Source organism: Equus asinus, chromosome 20 (assembly GCF_041296235.1).
Source record: "Equus asinus isolate D_3611 breed Donkey chromosome 20, EquAss-T2T_v2, whole genome shotgun sequence".
Taxonomy (NCBI): Eukaryota; Metazoa; Chordata; class Mammalia; order Perissodactyla; family Equidae; genus Equus; species Equus asinus.
Window position 1 is genome coordinate 27,553,136 of NC_091809.1, and position 22,193 is coordinate 27,575,328.

The following is a 22,193-nucleotide window of genomic DNA, read 5'->3' on the forward strand; positions in this document are numbered from 1 at the left end:
CTTCCTCAGAGCGGGAGCTTGGATGCTGAGGGTGCCATCCACTGACCCAAGTGGGTGGCTCATGCCTGCTCATTCAGCAGGTCACAATGCATATTCTTAACTTAATACACTAGCTATCGGCCCTCCCACACACTACTGTCTACACACATTGTCCAGCATTCAATCAAAAGTTATGAAACACAAGCAAAAGCAAGAAAAACCAACCTATGGAGAAATCAAAAGAACCGAAATTAAGGATAGACTAACAAACAGGAAATTTTAAATAACTAAGATTAATGTGTTAAAGGCTCTAGCGTAGTCGTTCTCACCAGGGGCACGGTTTTGCCCCAGGGTGCAATTTCTGGAGACATCTTTGGTTTCTCAGCTGGAGGGGCGCCTACTGGCATTTAGTGAGTGAGGGCAAAGGATTCTGCCCAACAGTCTACAATGCACAGGACAGCCTTGGCCACAAAGAGTTACCCGGCCCCTAAGGATCAATACTGCTGAGCTTGAAAAACTATGCTCTAATTCCTTTACGTTAGAGATGCTAAAAACAGGTGTTTTCCTTTCTCCCTTAGAAACTGGAAAGTTTCTACAGCAACAAATAAAGCGTAAAGAGAAAGTAGCTTTTAACAGGAAATTTCACGTTCTCTTCTGTTACCCTCAAGGTTGAGAAACCCCGTTCGACCCAAAAAGGTGGACAACATGTATGAAGATATGGGACATTTCAAAAGCAAACAGAAGTCACAATTTAAAATTTCATTAATAACATCGTTTCAATCAACAATGAAAATCCACAGGCATAGAAAAAAATTGAGAAGCCTTACTACTGAAATAGAAGTGTCTGGATGATAAACTACACCATTAACAAAGCCTGAAGACAAGATGAAATATTTGCAATGTTAATAAAAGATTAATATCTATGACGTACAAAGAACTTCTAAAATTCAATAATTAAAAGCCTAACAAAATGTTAGATAAGAAATGTAGAGGAAATTAACAGAAAAAGAAAAGTTCTAATAAATATGTAGTAATCAAGGAAAGTGAGGTTAATATGAGGAATTGATACTGTCAAGCATCATACTGTAAAAATCTACAGGGTTGGATAGCATGCCATATTGGTTAGGCCGTGGTGGAATGGATAGTCCCATATGGTACAAGGGTAAATTGATATAGACACTGTATGTTGCAATTCGGTACTAACTATGAAAATTTAAGATGCAGACACCCTGGGGCCCAGAAAGCCCACTTCTTTTAATCTCCCTTGGAGAAACGCTCCCATGTCCATAGAAAAATATTTACAGGAAGGATTTTGCAGGATATGTGCCAAAGGGAAAGAGCGGAAGAGATGCAAGCAGTAGAATGGACAACACTAGAGTGAACCCTGATGTGGACCAGAGACCTTGGTGATTGTGACGTGTCAATGGAGGTGCCTCCATTGTAACTGGGGTACCCGTCTGGTGAGGGATGTGGACAAGGCCATGCATGTGTGGGGGCAGGGGGCACGTGGGAAATCTCTGTACCTTCCTCAATTTTGCTGTGAACCTAAAACATCTCTAAAAAGTTAAGATTTCTAAAAATAGAGCAATTTGGCTGAGGCTCAAATCTTCTCTAGAGGCTGCCCACTTGTTCTCCTGTCCTCTCAGGTGCCCCGGAAACTACTACACCAACGCGGTCACTCTCACACTTTGCTTCTGAGCTCACCAGTGAGCTGGGAGAATCTTCCCAAAGGACCGTAACCCAGTACAAAGACAAAAGCCTTTTTATGGCATTTAAGAGTGCACAGCAATAGCCATTCATGTTACTTAAATGTTAGTAATTACAAATATCTATTAGGGAGTAAAAATGTGCATTTCCAAATTAAAAGTACTTTTTTTAGTTTTCAGAGGACTCTAAATTCAGTATTCTATCCTGAAATCTGGCCTCAGTGCTTGGCAAAGTTGGGAAAGTCTTGTGCGGCAAGTGTGCCTGCAGAGAACTGAAGGGCCTGTGTTTGGGGGGAAGGACGCTTTGCCAGATGGAAAACACCAGCGCTGTGTAGAGTTGGTTTTGCATTTCAATCACCGCTATTCTTGTTCTCTAATTAAAAATGACTGTTAACTTTTCTTAAATACGCAGGCATCCATGAATCAGGAATGACAAAGTAAATGGGGGTATATCTGTCATAATGAGAAAGAATAAAATACATCTGTCTATAGCACAGCTTCTATACTGACATGAAATGAGCTACAATATACATAGTTGAGCATAAAAAAGCAACTTGAAATACAGTCTGCATAGTACTGTTGAGTTAATTCTTATAAATAGTAAAACATCATATCTTTTTACAGGTGCAAAGTAAGGAGCCTAAGTTTGGGGACACTGATTAAAGGGTATGACAACTTCTGTAATGTCTGAGATGTTTCAACAAGAATATGTTATTACTGATGTGGTCAAAAGGTTATAAGTTCTTCCTTGAGTTTTTAAGGAAGAACACGCATCCTATTCATAAAGGATTTCTGCTGAGGGGAGTAGGATCGAGGCAGGGTTCAAGAAGAAATTTGGCAGAATCTCTAATTTGTGGATGGTTATCTAAAATTTTTTTTTGTTAAAGATTGGCACGTGAGCTAACAACTGTTGCCAATCTTTTTTTCTTCTTCTTCTCCCCAAAGCCCCCCAGTGCATAGTTGTGAGTGCCTCTCATCCTGCTATTTCAAATTACAACGTAAGCACACAGTGTCTGTGTACTTAATAAATAGAGTGTAAAAAGAAGAGGTGTCTTCTGGGTGTTTGGAAGAATAGTCAAGTTTTCTCCATAATTACCCATTTTTTGTTTTCACATAAAGATCAAAGAGAAATGCAGAAAAAAAAAGTGCTAAAATTTCTCATGAAGAGCAGTATTTTGGGAACACAGGAAGCTCTGTGGTCCCAGCCTCCCCAGGCCTTACGGTGCGACTGCAGGGAGCCACAGATCTCAGCTCAGTGTGGGGGCCATGATGCTCTGGGTGGAGCGGGAGCAGTAAGTTATGGGTGTACACGGACTCACCCTCTCCCCGCCCCTTACAGAGAATTCAGCCTTAGACCGTTCAGTTCTCCTGCTTCCCGGACACTCTAGCCCTGAGATCTGTGTTAGATCATGGGCCTCAATTCTTATCAGGGTAACAGTGAAATCCTTGATCTGGGGTCTTTGCCATCCTCCAGCCTCAATATCACGTCCGTATGTCTGTCAAATAATCAACGATGTACCCACTTCAAATTTCCAAGTCCTCCTTCAGAACTACAGAATTTACTAATAGGGAGCAGTTTAACAAATTAGAGTTCAACTATAGAAGGAAAATCTATGGAGCTGTGAAAAAAAGACTACAGTAATATGGACATAAAAAGGACTATTTTCACGTGAAAAATGCTAGTTGCAGAACCTTACACATATTTAATATAGGTTTTTAAAATACATATAGATACATAAAATTAAGTAGATTAATATTTAGATAAATGCTTGGGTACATTACAAAGTGTGAGTCATGAGTCCCTTTGTAGAGAGAACACGCATGTTCACATGTGCCTGTGTGTTGCAGGGCTCAGCTATGCGACGTAGGGGGTACTTTTCATACTTTGCTGAGTACATACATTGCTTTAGACATTTACAAAGATAATATTCATATACTTTTTTGTGATGTGAAAACAAAAAGTAAAATTCTAAATTGCTTATAAGCAAAAAGAAATAAACTCATATGCGGATAACTATACTTTTTTCACATTAAAGCGTTCCCATGTAGAGGGGGCTTCTTCTCTCTGGATCATGAGGACAATCTAAAGATTTTTCTTGGCGTGTTTGTATTTTCCAGACCAGTTACTCTGAATGAACCATTGCAGAAGTGGAAAATGAGAAGTTATCTTGACTTTAAGGAATGCTGACAAAGCCTGAACTACTTCCATCTATGTGGACGCAGAGAAATCTCCATGTCGATACAAAGAGAGGTCAAGTTGGCGGGTGTTTTTAGTAAAATACTAGATAATTCTACAAGCTTATTACCATTTGAATGTTTACAAGGCTATGCACTTATTTAACTTTCATAATTAAAAACTCATTTCTACGTTTAGCAGAACAAGTTATGATTTTGTGATAGTTGAGGATATCTCTTTAAGGGGGGTTAGAACATATCTCTGGTGTTTGAGGTATTGTATTGTTTTTTATTGAGGTCATAATAGTTTATAACATTGTGAAATTTCAGTTGTACATATTATTTGTCAGTCACCATATAATGTGCCCCTTCACCCTTTGCACCCATCCCCAACCTCCTTGCCCCTGGTAACCACTGAACTGTTCTCTTTGTCCATGTGTTTATCTTCCACATATGAGTGAAATAATGTGGTGTTTGCCTTTTCTGTCCAGCTTATTTGGCTTAACATAATACCCTCAAGGTGCATCCATGTGCTTGCAAATGGGACAATTTTGTCCTTTTATTATGGCTGAGTAGTATTGCATTCCATATATATACCACATCTTCTTTATCTAGTCTTCAGTCGATGAGCACTTGGGTTGCTTCCACATCTTGGCCATTGTGAATAGTGCTGCAGTGATCATAGGGGTTCATAAGTCTGTTTGAATTGTTGATTTCAAGTTCTTTGGGTTAATGCCAAGTAATGGGATAACTGGGTCATAGGGTACTTGTATTTTTAATTTTTTGAGAAATTTCCATACTGTTTTCCATAGTGGCTGCACCAGCTTGTATTCCCACCAGCGGTGGATGAGGGTTCCCTTTTCTCCATAAACTCTCCAACATTTGTTATTTTTTGTCTTGGTGATTATAGCCATTCTAACAGGTGTAACGTGATACCTAAGTGTAGTTTTGATTTGCATTTCTCCCATGAAGGGGAATGGAGGTACTATGGACAATCAGACTGCAGCAACTTCTGGGCAGATGTGACTCATCATGTCCCCTGCAGACAGCACATGGGCCAACCACGTATGTAAACACCTTATGTAACCTGCATCATGTCAACACTGCTGGCTGTCTGCCACTTTTGTCTAGTAGTCATATAAAAGGGGCCACAAGAGCAGCTGTGCCCCAACCCCCACTGTCTGTCGGCCAGAGTGAATAAAGAGTATGTCTGCCTTGCCATCGGCTGCTGGCAGCTTTCTCAGTTCTCCGAGCCCCGTGGTCCCGTCCTTGGCTGTTTCTCTCCTGCATACACTTGAGGATTAGTGATGTTGAATATCTTTTCATGTGTTTATTGGCCATCTGTATATCTTTGGAAAAATGTCTGTTCATATCCTTTGCCCACTGTTCGATCGGGTTTTTTGTTTTTTGTAGTTCAGTTGTGTGAGTTCTTTATATATTATAGAGATAACCCCTTGTCGGATATGTGATTTGCAAAGTTTTTCTCCCAGTTGGTGCATTGTCTTTTCGTTTAGACCCTGTTTTCCTTTGCCTTGCAGAAGCTCTTTAGTCTGATGAAGTCCCACTTGTTTATGTCTTTTGTTTCCCTTGTCTGAGTAGACATTCTATTTGAAAAGATCCCTTTCGGACTGATGTGAAAGAGTATATTGCCTATATTTTCTTCTACAAGTTTTTGGTTTCAGGTCTTACCTTCAAATCTTAGATCCATTTTGAGTAATTTTTGTGTATGGCAAAAGATAATGGTCTACTTTCATTCTTTGGCATGTGGCTGTCCAGTTTCCCCAACACCATTTATTGAAGAGACTTTCCTTTCTCCATTGTATGTTCTTGGCACCTTTGTCAAAGATTAGCTGTCTGTAGACGTGTGGGTTTACTTCTGGGCTTTCAATTCTGTTCCGTTGATCTGGGTCCCTGTTTTTGGACCAGTACCAAGCTGTTTTGATTATTATAGCTTTGTAGTATATTTTGAAGTCAGGGATTTTTATCCCTCCAACTTTGTTCTTTTTTTCCTCAGGATTGCTTTAGCTATTCAGGGTCTTCTCTTGCCCCATATGAATTTTTGGATTCTTTGTTCTATTTCTGTGAAGAATGTCATTGGGATTCTGCTTTGGATTTCATTGAATCTGTAGATTGCTTTAGGTAGTATGGACATTTTAAGTGTGTTTATTCTTCCAATCCATGTACATGGAATAGCTTTCCATTTCTTTATGTCATTATTGGTTTCTTTCTGTAATGTCTTACAGTTTTCATTGTATAGACCTTTCACCTCCTTGGTTAAATTTACTCATAGACATTTTGTTCTTTTTGATGTTATTGTAAATGGGATTGTATTCTTTACTTCTCTTTCTGTTAGTTTGTTATTGGAGTATAGAACTGCAACTGATTTTTGTAAGTTGATTTCGTACCCTGCAACTTTGCTGCAGTTGTCAATTATTTCACATAGTTTCTCATTGGACTCTTCAGGGCTTTCTATATATAAAATCATGTCATCTGCAAACAGTGAGAGTTTCAATTCTTCATTGCCTACTTGGATTCCTTTTATTTCTTTGTCTTGCCTAAGTGCTTTGGCCAAAACCTCCAGTACTATGTTGAATAAGAGTGGTGAGAGTGGGCACCCTTGTCTTGTTCCTGTTCTCAGAGGGATGGCTTTTGGTTTTTCCCCATTGAGTATGATGTTGGCTGTGGGTTTGTCATATGTGGCCTTTATTATGTTGAGGTAATTTCCTTCTATATCCATTTTGTTGAGAGGTTTTTTTTTTTATCATAAATGGATATTGGATCTTATCAAATGCCTTCTCTGCATCTATTGAGCTTATCATGTGGTTTTTGTTCCTCATTTTGTTAATGTGGTGTATCACATTTATTGATTTGCGGATGTTGAACCATTCTTGCATCCTTGATCAGTATAAATCTCACTTGATCATGGTGTATGATCCTTTTAATGTATTGCTGTATTCGGTTTGCCAATATTTTGTTGAGGATTTTTGCATCTAAGTTCATCAGCGATATTGGCCTGTAGTTTTCCTTCTTTGTGTTGTCCTTATCTGGCTTTGGTATCAGGGTGATGTTGGCCTCATAGAATGTGTTAGGAAGTGTTCCATCTTAATCAATTTTTTGGAATAGTTTGAGAAGCATAGGTGATAAATCTTCTTTGAATGTTTGGTAGAATTCTCCAGAGAAGCTGTCTGTTCCTGGACTTTTATTCTTTGGGACGTTTTTGATTCCTGTTTCAATCTCTTTACTTGTGATTGGTCTATTCAGATTCTCTATTTCTTCTTGATTCGGTTTTGGGGGTTGTAAGAGTGTAAGAATTCATGCATTTCTTCTAGATTGTCCAATTTCTTGACATATAGTTTTTCATAATAGTCTCTTATAATCTTTTGTATTTCTGCATTATCTGTTGTAATTTCTCCTCTTTCATTTCTAATTCTATTTACTTGAGCCTTCTCTCTTTTTGTGTTAGTGAGATTGGCTAAGGGGTTGTCAATTTTGTTTATCTTTTCAAATAACCAGCCATTTGTTTCACTGCTCCTTTCTACTATCTTTTTTGTTTCAATTTAATTTATTTCTGCTCGAATTTTTATTGTTTCCCTCCTTCTGCTGAGTTTGGGCTTTGTTTGCTCTTCTTTTTCTAATTCTTTTAGGTGTAGTGTAGGATTGCTTATTTCAGATTTTTCTTGTTAAGGTGAGCCTGTATTGCTGTAAGTTTCCCTCTTAGGACTGCTTTTGCTGCATCCCATGTGAGTTGCTATGGTGTGCTTTCATTTTCATTTGTCTCCAGATGCTTTTTGATTTTCCCTTTGATTTCTTCATTGATCCGTTGGTTGTTCAGTAGCATGTTGTTCAGTCTCAACATCTTCGTCCCTTTCTCAGCTTTTTTCTTGTAGTTGATTTCTAGTTTCATAGCATTATGGTCAGAAAAGATGCTATATGAGTTCATCTTCTTAAATTTCTGGAGGCTTGCCTTGTTTCCCAACATATGGTCTATCCTTGAGATTGTTCCATGAGCACTTGAGAATAATGTGTATTCTGCTGTTTTTGGATGGAGTGCTCTATATATGTCTATTAAGTCCCTATGGTCTAGCTTTTCATTTAATTCCACTATTTCCTTTTAGACTTTTTGTTGGGATGATCTTTCCATTGATGTTGGTGGAGTGTTGAGGCCCTTTGCTATTATTGTGGTGTGGTTAATATCTCCTTTTAGGTTTGTTAATAGTTACTTTATGTACTTTGGTGCTCCCGTGTTGGGTGCATATATATTTACAAGTGTCATGGCTTCTTGGTGGATTGTCCTTTTTATCATCATATACTGCCCCTGTTTGTCTCTCTTTACTTGTTTTTTCTTGAAATCTGCTTTGTCTGATGTAAGTATGGCAACATCTGCTTTCTTTTGTTTTTCATTAGCTTGCATATCCTCTTCTGTCTCTACACTCTGAGCCTGTGTTTGTCTTTGGAGCTGAGATGTGCTTCCTGGAGGCAGCATATTGTTGGGTCTTGTTCTCTAATCCATCCTGCCACCTCTGTGTCTTTTGATTGGGGAATTCAATCTATTTTCATTTGTAGTGATTATTGCTATATGAAGGCTTAATGCTGCCGTCTTATCACTCATTTTCTGGTTCTTCTGCATTTGAGATAGTGTATTTTTACAACAAGAATGAATTCACGTTTTACTTCTTACCAAAAACAAATAAAAATTTAAAAATACTGTGCCTTTCTCAGGTAAAGGCAAGAATGCTGTTGCCGAGAGGCTCACTCTAAGGGATGACGTTTTCCAGCTCTGACTCCTAACGTGCGCTCTGCCCGCAGTGCTGCTTGAACTTCATTCTGCCTGCAGAGCACCATACGTACAGACACCTGCTGTCTTCTGTTAAACTGCAGGTTCTGGCCAGTAACCATTAGGCCTTCACCTTCGGTCTGGAAGCAAGACTTCTGTGAGGCAACCTCATGGTCCGTGTGTTAAATATTCTATCAAAATACTTTAAAAATTGATACCTCAATTGGTTTGCACTTCTTTCTCCACATCCAACACCAAAGCAATGCAATGAGAAAAGAAAGAAAAACAGGTACAGATTCTTTAAAGAAACACCAAGCAGTCATTATTTGCAGCTTGTGTAATTGTCTACCAAGAAAACTTCAGAGTTTGATGACAAATATCGAGAGTTCAATAAGACACTCACAGCAAGATCAACATTCAAAATCAATGGTTTTCTATCAAAACAAAAACCAATTTTAAAGTACAATAGGAAAAACTGTTTAAAATTTTGTAAAAACTTCAAAAATACCTGGGAAGAATCCTGCAAGAAATGCCTGAAGCTCTCAAGGAGAAACTGTAAGTGAAACGGAAAGAAATCATAACCTGCATAAAGAGGGAGTTTACTGGGGGGGTGGGGATTCTTAATATGGTCAGGAACCATCTCCACAGTCAATTCATCTCCACAGTCAACACAGTCATCAATTCCTAAGACATTTTTCATGGAACGTAGTAAACTAACTATGAAGTTTACTGTGCACAGAAGAAACAATGTGAAAGGAGAGGCAGCACAGCTGTGAAGAATAATTAGTGACCAAGTTTTCACATTTTGCACTTCTCACCCTCTGCTTTGTCTTGATGAAACTTTAATCAGCTTCTCTCTTTCCTCCAGCCCCCAGAAATCTGCTTCCCCTCAAGGCTGAACAAGAACAAAAAAAGTGGAACATTTCCCCCTCCCTCCCACCATCCCCCCTCAGTTTCCCCTGGGAATTTGCTGATGACAAGAAGACTCTTGCTGTCAGAACTCATTGGTCATTTCCTCTTCTTTCTCCAGCTTCCCGTCCAAATATTCTGATTTTCTCTGCCTGCCTCCTACTTTACCCTTTAAAAGAAAACCCTTGTCTGTGTGATTGTGACAAACTCACAGAGTCCTGGGACCTGAGCATCCTCCCTATTGCAGTAGTCTTTCTAACTCAAGTCTTTCCTTATCCTACTCACTTGGTATTATGTGACATAAAGTACAGAAATTTACCTCATAAGATTTACAAAATCAACAAACCTATGGAATTTTAAAAAGTGTGACATGTTTCAGAAAGAGAAACAGAATAAAGAATACACCAAATATAGCAATTTAGTATTCAAAAGAAATGGAATCTCAAATCAATGTGTGAAAAGTGTCATGTGAAATCAGTGTAGAAACAATGTTCTCTCCAATAAATGGTGTCAGAACAGCAGGATATTCATTTAGGTAAAATTATCTACTAAACAAATTCCATGTACATTAAAACCTACCAAAATTATCACAATATTAGAAAATGAAGGGCAATATTCTAGACAAGAACTAACTCAAAAAATCCATACAGTAAATAATGGAAAAACTGGATCAGAAGAAGATGAAAAGTTTATGGTGACACCACCCTCAATTTCATCATTATTCCAATTGTCATAGGGATAAGATTTACCCCATTTATATCAGTGTGAGAACGGACATGCGGTATCATTAGTGAGACTGTTGTTCCAAGACACTCCTGTCCTCGCTGGTCAGACACTGTGCAGTGAACAGGGTGTGCATGTCATCCTGGACCCAGTGCCCAGCATTCAACTCTCTGACTGGTGGCATCCTTAGCACCTGCCCTCCCTGACAGCACTGTTACTGCTTCCAGGCCCTGGGGGCAGCTGAGCTAGGACAGTCCATCAGCAGTCGGACTCCAGTTTGGAGGGACAGCTGGATTCACATCTGGTTGGTGATGCGCATGCTCTGCAGGTTCCTGGGGCTCCTGTCAGGGGCGGGAGAAGGGCTGTGTCAAGAGAAAACATCTAGGATTTGTAACTGCAGCTTAATATGAAAATGCACATTTGAAAGGAGTAACCTGGACTTATTTTCTGTGTGGAAACCCTAATTGGTGATTGGGGGTTGTGGTTCTTTATTCTTTTAACCCACTGAAAATGAACCATCCTCCAGGGAAATTTTTGAATTTCCAAACAAGGAAGTTCCAGCATTCTCTGATGGATCAGAGGAAGCTTAGAGACCTAAAGTTGTTGACTCCATTGCTTCCAATTTACCTGCCGCTCAAATTCAGTTGAATATTTTCTCTTCTCCCCTTATTCTTCCCCAGAAATAAAGCAGGTGACAGTGTTTTCAGGAAGAATACTTTATGTGACACAAGACACCGTAATAAGAGTTTGGAGACATGTGGTACAATAAAAAGTTTTGCATTATTTAGCAAAAGATATCTAGATACAGATACGTGCGACACATAAGCACATACACGCACGTATTGTTAACTCCTTAAATAATAAGAATGAAGGAAAATGATAGAAAGTGTGTCAAAGATATGAGCAGGTAACTCACAGAGAGAACCATGAAAATGCAAAAATACACAAAAATTCGTTGAAATTTACTCTGGTAAATGAGAGAAGCACAGATTGAAATGATAATAAGATAAATTTTTGCCCTTCAACTTGGGAAAAATGAAAACCTTTGATAATTATAATTTCAAGATTCCAATACATCTGTGATCCCTAAGCATCCTAATGGTTAACTGCTAAGTTTACAGAATCTTAGAATTGTAGAGTTGAAAGGTACCGTGCAGTTCACCTGGTCTGGCCTCGTCATCCTAAGGATGGAGGCACCTGTGATGCTCAGAGAGGCTGGCTTATATTCTTGAAGTCTTTGACTTTCTCCATCCACAAATACATAAGGAACACACCTTCTTGACATTTTAAAGTCCCTGAATCTCTCTTCTTTTATTAATTTCCTTCTAAAGGAGATAAATGATTGACTGGAACATGCAAGTCACTTAAGCCGTGGGTGAACAAATTTTTTCATGTTAAAAATGAAATTCAAAAAAGTATGAATGTGGGAAATTGATCCACTTCTATGGCACCTGGGTAATTTGATAGATCCTACTAGATAGAAGTTTGGCAGAACTTATTACAATGTAAAACATACATGCTCTTCAACCAAGTACCTGAGCCACTTGATGCTTCTTCCAAGGAAATTTACAAATGTTCTCCCTGTGATATTTCTGAGACGTTCATTGCAGAATTATTGTGATAATGAGAAATGAGGCCATGGAAAAGTACATCAAAAAAAGGAATGGAAGATATAATTTATTCATATTGTGTCATATAAATATATGCAACAGCAGCCAAAAAGAAAGGTGTAGATCTGTATGTACGACATGTAAAAACTCTCCAAAAACTATTGTTGACTGCAGGACAAGTTGAGAACAAGTGATAGTATGAAAAAGTTTATGTTAAAACACACCTACAACTATAGTAAATATAAACATTTTATACATAAAACAACCATAAGAAGACTCTGAAAGGTGCAGAGAAGGCAGACAGCACAGGGACTCTGAGACCCAAGGAAATACGCAGTGTTGATTCTGTGGGTTTTCTTCCTGCCTCATACATCCAAGACTTGGAATGAAGAGGTTGCAACCCAGAAATACCAATGGGTGCAGATAAAAGAAGTGCCACCGAGAGAAGCCTCCTCCCCCTTAGCCAAAAGAGCGAGAAGGGGCAGCCAACACAACAGAGAGTAGGTCAACAGTAACTGCCCACTCCAACCAAACACCACAGAAAACACTGTGTCTTCCCCTCAGCAGCAGAGGCCAGGTGTGAAGACCAGCCCTCCACTCCTGCCGTCTGTAACGAAGCGCTCCTCTCACCCCACGGGCTGCAGCAGAGAAGGAGCTGGGATGCTCATCACGCCCATTGGAAAGAGCCCCCGTCTGTGGAGTCAGTGGAGGCATGTGGGGAGGTTTCTCCACAGCCCAGTCAGGTGGTGTCAGCAGAGGCCTGGCTGTGAGCAAGACCCTCCAACCCCACCCAGCGGTAACAAGGTATCCCTCCCCCATGGGAGCATCAGTGGCGCCCAGCAGGAAAGCTGGATCCCACCCTCATGGGCCAGAAACGAGATGGCAGCCCTTTCCCCACTGCAATGATGTCAGAGGAGTCAGCCAAAACTGAAGACTTTAGAAACATAATATCTTAAGTTTATGAGTCTATGAATTTCAAAACATGATACCTTACATATCCAGGGTATGATGAAAAAGTCATTATCCTCCCAAGAACCAGAAAAATCTCAGTTTAATGTGAGACAAGTGGTAGAATGATCTGGCAGGTATTTTAAAGCCCCTGTCAGAAAAAATGTTCCAATGCTCAATCACAAACAAAGTTCTCTGAAACAAATGAAAACCCAGAAAGTCTCAGCAAAGAAATAGAAAACCTTGACAAAGAAACATCTGATATAAAGACGACCTAAATAGAAATATTAGACCTGAAAAATCCAATATCTGGAATGAGAAATCTACCAAATGGGCTCAATAGCAGAATGGAGACAAAAGGAGGGGATAAAACAATGAACTTGAAGACAGAATAATTTAAATTATCCAGACAGACCAAAGAAGACTAAACAGAATATACAAAAAAAAAATTGAGCAGAGTCTCAGGGCCCTGCGGGACTATAACAAAAATCTAATATTTGTGTCCTTGAATTCCAGAGGGAGATGAAAAACGAATGTGGATGTGAAAAGTTATTCAGGAAAAAGGCTAAAAATATCCTGAATTTGTCAAAAGACAAGCAACAGATGCGAGAAGCTGCGGCTACTCCAAGCCGCGTAAACGCAAATCTAGGCCAAGATACAGCACAGTGACACTTTTGAAACTAAAGACAAAGAAAAAACCCTGAAACAGTGAGAGTAAAGAGGCCTGATCTATAAGGCAGAACAACTGGAATCACTGCTGACTGGTCATCAGAAACCACGGGGGCCAGAGCAAGGCACACACTCTGCAAGTGTTGAGAGAAAAGAGTTGTCATCCTAGAATTCTAATACAGAAAAAATATCCTCAGGAATGAAGGGGAAATGAAGACATCTTTTTTTTTAATTAAGTATACTTTTCCCCCAAATATTAAGTAAATGTGATGTAATGGACTAAATTGTATCCCCCTAAAATTCATATGTTGAAGCCTGACCCCCGTGTAAGGATATGTGGAGATGGGCCCTTTAGGAATAATTAAGGTGAAATGAGGTCATAAGGGTGGGGCCCTAGTCCCACAGGATTGATGTCTTTTTTTTCCAGGGTAAGATTCACCCTGAGCTAACATCTGTTGCCCACCTTCCTATTTTTTTCCCTCCCTAAAGCCCCAGGGCACAGCTGTATATCCTGGTTGTCACTTGTTCTGGTTCCTCTACATGAGCCACCATCCCAGCATGGCACCCGACAGGTGGGTGGTGTGGTTCTGCCGCTGACGTGGTGAGCGCCGAACTTTAACCAGTAGGCCATCAGGGCTGTTCAGGCCTGACGTCTTTAAAGGAGAGGAAGAAACAGCAGAGATCTCTCTCTTCTGTTCCACACGCAGAGGAAAGGCTATGTTTGGACGAAGTGAGAAGGCCTCCATCTGGAAGCCAGGAGAGAGACCCACCAGAAACCAGCCCCGCCAGCACCTTCATCTTAGACACCCAACCTCCAGAACTGTGAGAAAGTAAATTTCTGTTGTTGAAGTCACCCATTCCACGCTATTTTGTTGTGGCAGCTCTAGCAGACTAACACACATGGACGTGTGGAAAACACAGAAAATGTAAAAGCTGAAAGCAAAGAAAATCACCATAATCCCACCACATAGACTACTGGAAGATTTGGGGAGTGTGTTTTTGTCATCTTCTAAAACGTACCACGAATATTTTCCTTTATCAATAAATATGAATTGGGGACCATTTTGACATTGTTGAAGAGTGAGACAACTTGGTTTTAGCCCTGCCGGGGTCTGGGATGTTGGGCAGAATGAGGGGGACCTCTGTGGTGCTGGAATATTACACCTCGTGACTGCAGGACGGTTATGGGCACGCACACTTGGGATAAAGTGACACCGAACTGTACACACGCATTGTCCCAGTGTCAGGTGCTCAGTTTAGACCTTGCAGGATCATCCCATAAAAATGTAAGCTTTGACAGAAACTGGGTGAAGGGTACACAGGACAGGTTGGTATCGTTTTTGCAACTGCCTGTGAATCTATATTTATTTCAAAACAAGAGCTTTAAGAAATCTGTTAATAGATAATAAATAGACAGGTCTTTTCATTCTGAATTGAGATCCTTGCAGGGGCAAAGAGATCAGTAGAATGATTCCTCACATTTGGGAGGCCTTTTAAACACAGTATCACATCTTCCTCTATCAAAAAGAGGTAAAAACCAGCCTCAGCCAGGCTTTCAGAGCAAATGCTGCTAATGTTGTGAAAAATGTAAAAATAGAACTGTGAGTTTTAGAGACGTTAATCATCGAGCAGATTAGGAGGAAGACCAGACCAGTGGTTTCCTAAATCAGCTCATCAAGACAGAAGTCATACTAAACATTAAGACTTTTTCAAAGACAGACCAAGATCCGACGTCCTCCGTGGCTGGGCTTGCTGGACTCTGCACCATGAGAAACAGATTTCTAAGGTTGCCGCCAGGTAGGAAGAATTATAACAAGGATGAGGAAGAATAAGCTACCTGGGAACTGTCTATACAGTTTAAGAATGTTCTCTGCTCTTTGCCCGATTTCTGGCTCGTTTTCCCACCATCTCTGTAAGGAAGAGTGGGGAAGAAGTTTTAAGAAGGATATTAGCTCAGTTCTGTTCAGTCCTCAAAGGAGAAAGTCAGTGAAACTCATTGTGAGGGCAAAGGTGGGGACTAAGGGATTTATGACCCATATTAGTTCAGGTTCTCCCGAGAAACAGATCCAACAGGATGTATCTCTCTCTCACTGTCTCTGTGTTTCTCTCTGTCTCTGTCCGTCTGTCTGTCCACCTACCTCTCTAGATTTACTTTAAGGACTTGGGTCATGAGATTGTGGAGGTTGGAAAGTCCAAAACCTGCTGTCAGGCTGGAGACCCAGGGAAGACTCGATGTTACATCTCAAGTCTGAAGCCAGTCTGGAAGCAGAATTCCCTCTTCCTCAGAGGGGGTCAGTCTTTTTTCTCTTAATTTCTTCATCTGATTGGGTGAGGCCCACTCAGATTGTGGAGGGTAATCTGCCTGCCCACCGTCTACTGGTCTAAATGTTACTATCATCTAAAAATACCTTCACAGCACCGTCTAGACTGGTGTTTGATCAAATATCTGGGTGCTGCGGCCCAGGCAAAGGGATGCATAAGATTAAACATCATACCACCTATGCCACTGTTTTTCAGAAGAGTAGACAACCAAACTCTCAGAAAAGTCTAATATTCTAAGAAAAACAAAGTTCTTAAGTCTATCAGTTTTGTGTGGGTCATGGAATGATCGGAAGGACAACACGAGTGAATTAGTGAAAACTGATATCTATGAGGTCAGCTTAATTCTGATTAGTCTCTATTTCCCTCAGTGTTCAGGATTAAACCTGTCACCTTGTAGGTTAGATGTTACCTATATGTTGTCTTCATTGGTTGTAATTAGTTTCCTGGTGTTTATGAAAATAGCCGTATTTCTTACCATCTGCCCTCTGGAACATGATTTTTTTAAAACATCTGTGCATATTCTGGAGGGTCCAATGTACAAGACGCTGTGGGCATTTAAAAGAAATGGAGAGCAAAGTTAGCTTCTCCCAGATGTGCACATTTTTAGGTGTGCATGGATAACATCTCAGTAGACTAATGACCTTATTCACACGCATGGGACATTAGGATCATTTGCGCCTGCTCTGGGTGCCACACTCTAGGAACAGGAGCACGGTTGACGGGCATCTGAGGCATGGGTCGCCTGCACAGCTTTCCCGAGGGGCAGCTCCAGGCTGGGTGTGGACTCGGGCAGTCTGGCCCCGGAGCCTGGCTCTCCTCAGCACCGGACAGAGCCACAAGAGAAAAGGACATATCGTGGGCAAGGAGGGCAGAGTAGAAGTCTAGGACTCTGAGTCCTGAGAGAACCAAGCTGAGCGTGTGATTCTGCCTGTCCCTGGAGTCTGGCCCACGCAGCTGTGTCTCAGGGAACAGGAAGGTAGTAGAGGAGCAGGAGGGAGCTGCTCTTCCTTTCCTTCTTTCGCTTTTTCCTTCCCTTTAGCTGACGTACGTTGTCTGTCTGCTCTGTGTCAGGCACTGCGCTAACCCGTTGTTAGTCTTCACTAATCTATGGTCAGAATAAAGCTCATCCTATCACAGTTACCATTGCACCCACTTTGCACTGAGGCAAGTGTGGGCAAAGGATGGGCAGCATTCATGAAGGCTTGCAGCCACCAGGGGCATGTCTGTGATGCAGATGTGGGCATGTCCATCCCCAAACCCATCCTCCACCAGAGTCCACCGCCACCTTGCACAGTGAGAACTGGCAGTGTAGCCTTAAGAGAAATTGACCTTTGCTTTTAGCTGAAAAGAAAAATCCCGTAAAGGCACACAGATCTGAAAAGATTTTCAGCTCATGTGGATGTGATGACAGACCCTGTGAGGCAGACTGGTTGTGGCCTGTAAAGCAGATTTCATTCCTTAGCGCCCATAGCAGCTTTCACCCCACAACGCCTGCTCAGTGACTCATTTCTCAGGACTGGCCTAGGAGCCAAGGGGGAAGGCTCTGTCCTCAGTGCACTAGAGGACGCCAGGAGCTCACTGGAGGAACCAGGAAGCCATGGCTGCTGTCCCTGCAGAGTCCACTCACCAGGAGAGAGTCGCTCTACCTGCAGCTTCCTTAGTTCCCACTCCTCACCTGTCATCACCCCCCCTCCTGATTCCAGGGCTCCGTGCTCTGCTGGTATGTCTGTGGCTGTGGCTGTCAGTGACCGAGTCCTCGGGGAGTCCTGGGGGATGGAGGGAGGGGCTGAGTCCTTGCTTCCAGTGAACTACAGCAGTCTTGGGGATGCTGCCTGAAAGCCGTGCGCTGCAGGCCAGAGCCACCTCCACAGGAGGCAATGGCCATGCAGACAGGGGCTGAAATTGGAGCTTAACTCTCCTCTCTTTGTCGTTTCTCTGTTTTTTCTGTCCCAGCATTCTTGGTGCTGCTGCTGTTGTCATTGGGACTTGCAGCCCAGAACCTTAGAGGTGAGTCTGCCCAGCCAGTCCCATTAGTGACATAAGCTGGGGTGTCCATGCTGGGGTCTGGGTCCTGTCACCCACAAGGTGGGGAAAGGAGCCTTATTCTGCAAGTGAGGCTCAGACGTGGTCATCTGGGGACAAGAGAAGCTGTTTCTTCCCCACTAAGTGTCCAGAGTTTTCTGAGCTCTTCTTCTGATGGGGTCGTCCCACTCTGCCCTCCTCTCCTCTACTCTTGGAACCCTAGCTGGCAGCTGACTTCCTCCGTTCCATGGACTTTCTGACCCTGGTCCTTGTCCCACAGCCTCTGTCTCTGAAGCCTCTGCCCCTCCAGGCTGTGATCCCTGGTGCCCTCGGAACTCCGTATGTGTCAGTGCCACCACCTGTCGCTGCCATCCAGGATTCAGCTCCTGGTCTGGGGAGATCATCACCAACCCCGCAGACAGTTATGATGGTACAGTAGGGTCTTGGGGTGGTGAGGACACTTGGGGACGGTGGGGGTAGACTGTGGGGCATCCAGAGTCCTCGGCCCTGAGTGCAGTGCAGAAGCACTTTGTCAGAGATTAGAGAGGAGACAGGCAGGGGAAGTGTGAGGGATGTGGGCACCTGCTTTCTCAGTCAGTAGGGAGGGTGTCGTGAGCTCACACAGGGCATCTGGGCTCCGAGGGCTCCGAGTGCCGCTCTGCCCTTGACTGGCTCTCCGACATTCGGGAAATTAGTCTGCTCTCAGTTTGCCTGTCTGTGAGTTGGGGATAATCACTGCACCTGCCCCAGGTGGATGGTGTGAGATTTAACATTTCTGTGTGGGAAGAACAGGGAAAGACTAGTACTCAGCGAATTGTCAACAAATGACAGCTATCATCATTGCTACTGCTGTTATTATTGTCATTATTCTCATAATACACAGAAACGGAAGAGATAATGGAAGCAGCAGGAGGAAAGACACAGCCCGGGCCGGGGAGCTCAGGCCCTCCTACCAGCCAGAGCTCGCCAGGAACCCAGCTCACAACCACGGTCTCCCACCTCCTGCTCACAGCAGCCCCGTGAGGCAGGCAGAGCTAGGCTTATGGTTTAAATGATCAGATTTGGTGGAAAGAGATTGAGTGACTTTTCCAATTCCTACAACTAATCATGTGGTGGAATCGAAATCCAGGTGTAAAACGAAGCAGTTTTCCTTCTCCAACAGTACAGGGTCATAAAAGGACATTTTTCTATTTAAAAATAGTTCAGATGGTAAATTTTGTGTTGTGCATTTTACCACGATTTTTAAAAATAGGAAAAGAAGAAAATTATACTGTTTTTACATTAGGAAATACTCCTCATTGACTCAAAATGGTCTTGGATGCGTATTTATTGATAATGATGGTAAAAAGATTTCCTATATGTTTGAAAAAATGAGAGAAAATACCCTTAAAAGTTTCAGTAGTCTGTGGAGTGGATTATGTACAATTTTCTTTGTTTCCTAGTATGCATGTGTTATTTAATATTTGGGAGAAAGTAAATTTTGTCAGGTGGAAAAAGCCGACGTTGTTGTGACAATGGCCCAGCCATCCATGACCCTGGTGGTGTTCCTAAAGGCTCCTCTGTGTGTGCGTGTGTGTCTCATGGAGATTTGTAGACAGGTGACCGTGGACAGGAGACCCTGCTGCTTATGCAGCTGGATCCCGGCTCCTCTCTGGGAGGGCGCCTGTCAGGTGGAGATGTCCCATCCTCATGTCTCCCCCCATCCCTTGCACCTCATTCTCAGTGGTCCCACACTAGGCTTCACACTCTCCCCTCAACCTTGGGAACAGATGTCCAGCCATTGTCGCCATCATAGAACAGAGGAGGGAAGCCCCGTTGCCAGGTGGGGGCTGAGCACAAATCCCTCAGGCGTGCCTCCCTCCTGTGTCCTGTCCTCTGCTGGTGCTGACACCCACAGCCTGGGTCTGGGCCTTAGAAGGGAAGTCTGCAGGTGCAGAAAAGAGAGCTCCCATGTGGGGGAGACCAGTCACCTGCCTGACTCACCATGACGCTGTGAGTCCTTTCAGGTGCTGAAGTCTCTGGTCCCCTCCTTGGATGCACATGGGCCGCATTCCTGCCCTGCATGCTGATTCATTTTGCATCTGCGGTTCTTACTAAGCTGATGCTGTTTTCAGTTACTCTGTGCAGCCCTTGCTTTGTGGGTCCTGAGCTGCTCAAAGGGGATGTGGTTCATGGGCATCGTTCCGCTCATGATGGGAGAACAAGGAGAGAGAAGATGCCAGAAGACACCCCGATGACTCAGCTGTGAGCAGCTTATGCTGCTTCCTCATTTCACATCCACCACAGGCTCTGATAAGGGGAGACTTCCTTCGGGGTGGAGACGGCAAGAGTCCCCTGCAAACATCCTGGGGCATCTGGGAAAGGCCTGACCTGGGGAGCTGGGGGAGTGCCTGATGGGGAGTGTGGGTGCACTTGGCCACTGTGAGTGAAGGGCGATGGAAGCCAGCGCTGGGCAGGCTCCTGACCACCTGGCTTTATCCCCAGGTGTGAATGATGAGCGTGGCCCTGGACAGCCCCCACTATGGCTCCCTCCCCTTCCTCGGCATTGAGAGTGGCCTTCAATGCCACTGGCACCCTGACTGGAGTGTACTCTTGGGTCCCCAGTGGTGCCGAGAGCACCCCAGGGGAGGGTCCGGAGCTGAGTCAGTGCCTCCGTCTACCCCTCCAGCTGTGGAGAGGGGTGCACACCTCCCACCAGCCTCCATCATGGGACAGCAGAGTTTCTGAATCTATGTGCCCTCAGGCCCAGCCAGAGAGTGGAGATGAGCGGACAATTAGCAGAATTTCTGGAGTAGATGGCTCCAGCCCAGCTGTGTCAAGGGGTGCCACCCGGGAGCTGAGTTCTGTACCATCCCTGTGGCAGAGTCAGGCTGGGTCCAGTGTCTCTGCTCTCTGGGAACTCTCACCTTTGGGAGGTGACCCTCTGCCCTGTTGTGTTCCAGACATCAATGAGTGTGGCCCACCCTTGGCCGTGTCCTGTGGAAAATTCGCGGATTGCCAGAATGTGGACGGGAGCTACTACTGCACATGTGCCCCCGGATATGGACTCGTTTCTGGGGCAACAACGTTCAGAAATGAGAGTGAGAACACGTGTCAAGGTAAGAACCACCCCGCATCTGCCATCTCCTCGTCTATGAGGTTTGGGGTCATTTGCGCCACTTTCTCCAGGTAGCAGAGGGCCGTCCTGGCACCGACCTAGTCACTCACCCTCTTTGAATCTCAACGCTCAGACTCCTCCACAGAGGGACACTTCTCCAATTTTGGAATGTCATCCTTGCCCACATGGCATCTTATTTTCATGAAACAAAAGAGAGGGTTGGCATCAAGAGACCTCACGGGCTCACAGTGTCTTGGTACCAGCACAATAAGCATCCTCTTCAGTCACTGCCAGAAGCCCACAGGGGCTTGGCCACAGCTGGAGCACACTCAGAGTCCTCAGGCCATGATGGACACAGGAACCTCATCCAGAAACACGAGAGGGGGGAGATTCAAGGGCAGGTCCACATTCCCTGGCTGGCTCTGTCCCTGGCCAACATCCCCACCTGGTGAAGACGCCTCCTGCCACCTGACCCTGCTGCTCTGCCTCCATCTAATTCTCTGGACAAGGCGCTGCCCGGACCCTCCCCAGTAGTTTCAGCTCATGGCCCGTGGGCAAGGCAGATGAACTGGGACCTGGGGGGAGCAGGGTCAGGGGTGGACAGTGTGACATGGAAACTCCCCCCGACAAACTCAGAGAATCGGGTGACAGAAGAGCTCCATGAGAACCAAATGGCAAGAGAGGACATTGTCATGGACCATCGCCCCAGGTTGACCCTCTCCCAGAGGGGTCAAGCCAGGCCCCACGTTGACCTGGGCCACTTGGGCACAGAAGATGGAGGCTGAAACAACCCCACGGGGCCCATCGTTCTGCGTTTCTGGGGGGAGGCCGAGGGCTGAGAAGACAGAAACCTCTGCCACCCCTCGCCCATCAGCACCTGCTCCCCTTCCAGCCACCCAGCCCTCACCCACCGCTGGCCTTGATCCAATGTGAATCTCCCCACTTCTGTCAGTCCAGAAGATGTCTTCATGGGAATCAGGAAAAGACACCTTCACAGCCCCAAGGCTGGCTGGCTGGATGTCAGCCCCACTGTCCACCCAGCCTGGCGCCTGCTGTCTGGGTTGCCCTGGACTGTCCAGCACCATCTTCACTCTCCCTTCTCCTGCCAAACGCCTCCTTCTGCAGGGGCCTGGCTCAGGGGTGGCTCGTGGTCCATTTCCACGGAGCTGGAGTCTCAGAGTGAGCATGGATGGGAGAGCACTGTCCTACCAGGGTCACTGGGATTCCAAGGAGAACTCAGCCAGAAGCACCCGCCCTGA

General features: G+C 43.9%; 1 pseudogene; it reads left to right on the forward strand.

Annotated features, from left to right (window-relative positions):
* LOC106844300 (adhesion G protein-coupled receptor E2-like) overlaps positions 1-22,193 on the forward strand; it is a 68,777-nt pseudogene that overhangs the window by 18,210 nt on the left and 28,374 nt on the right.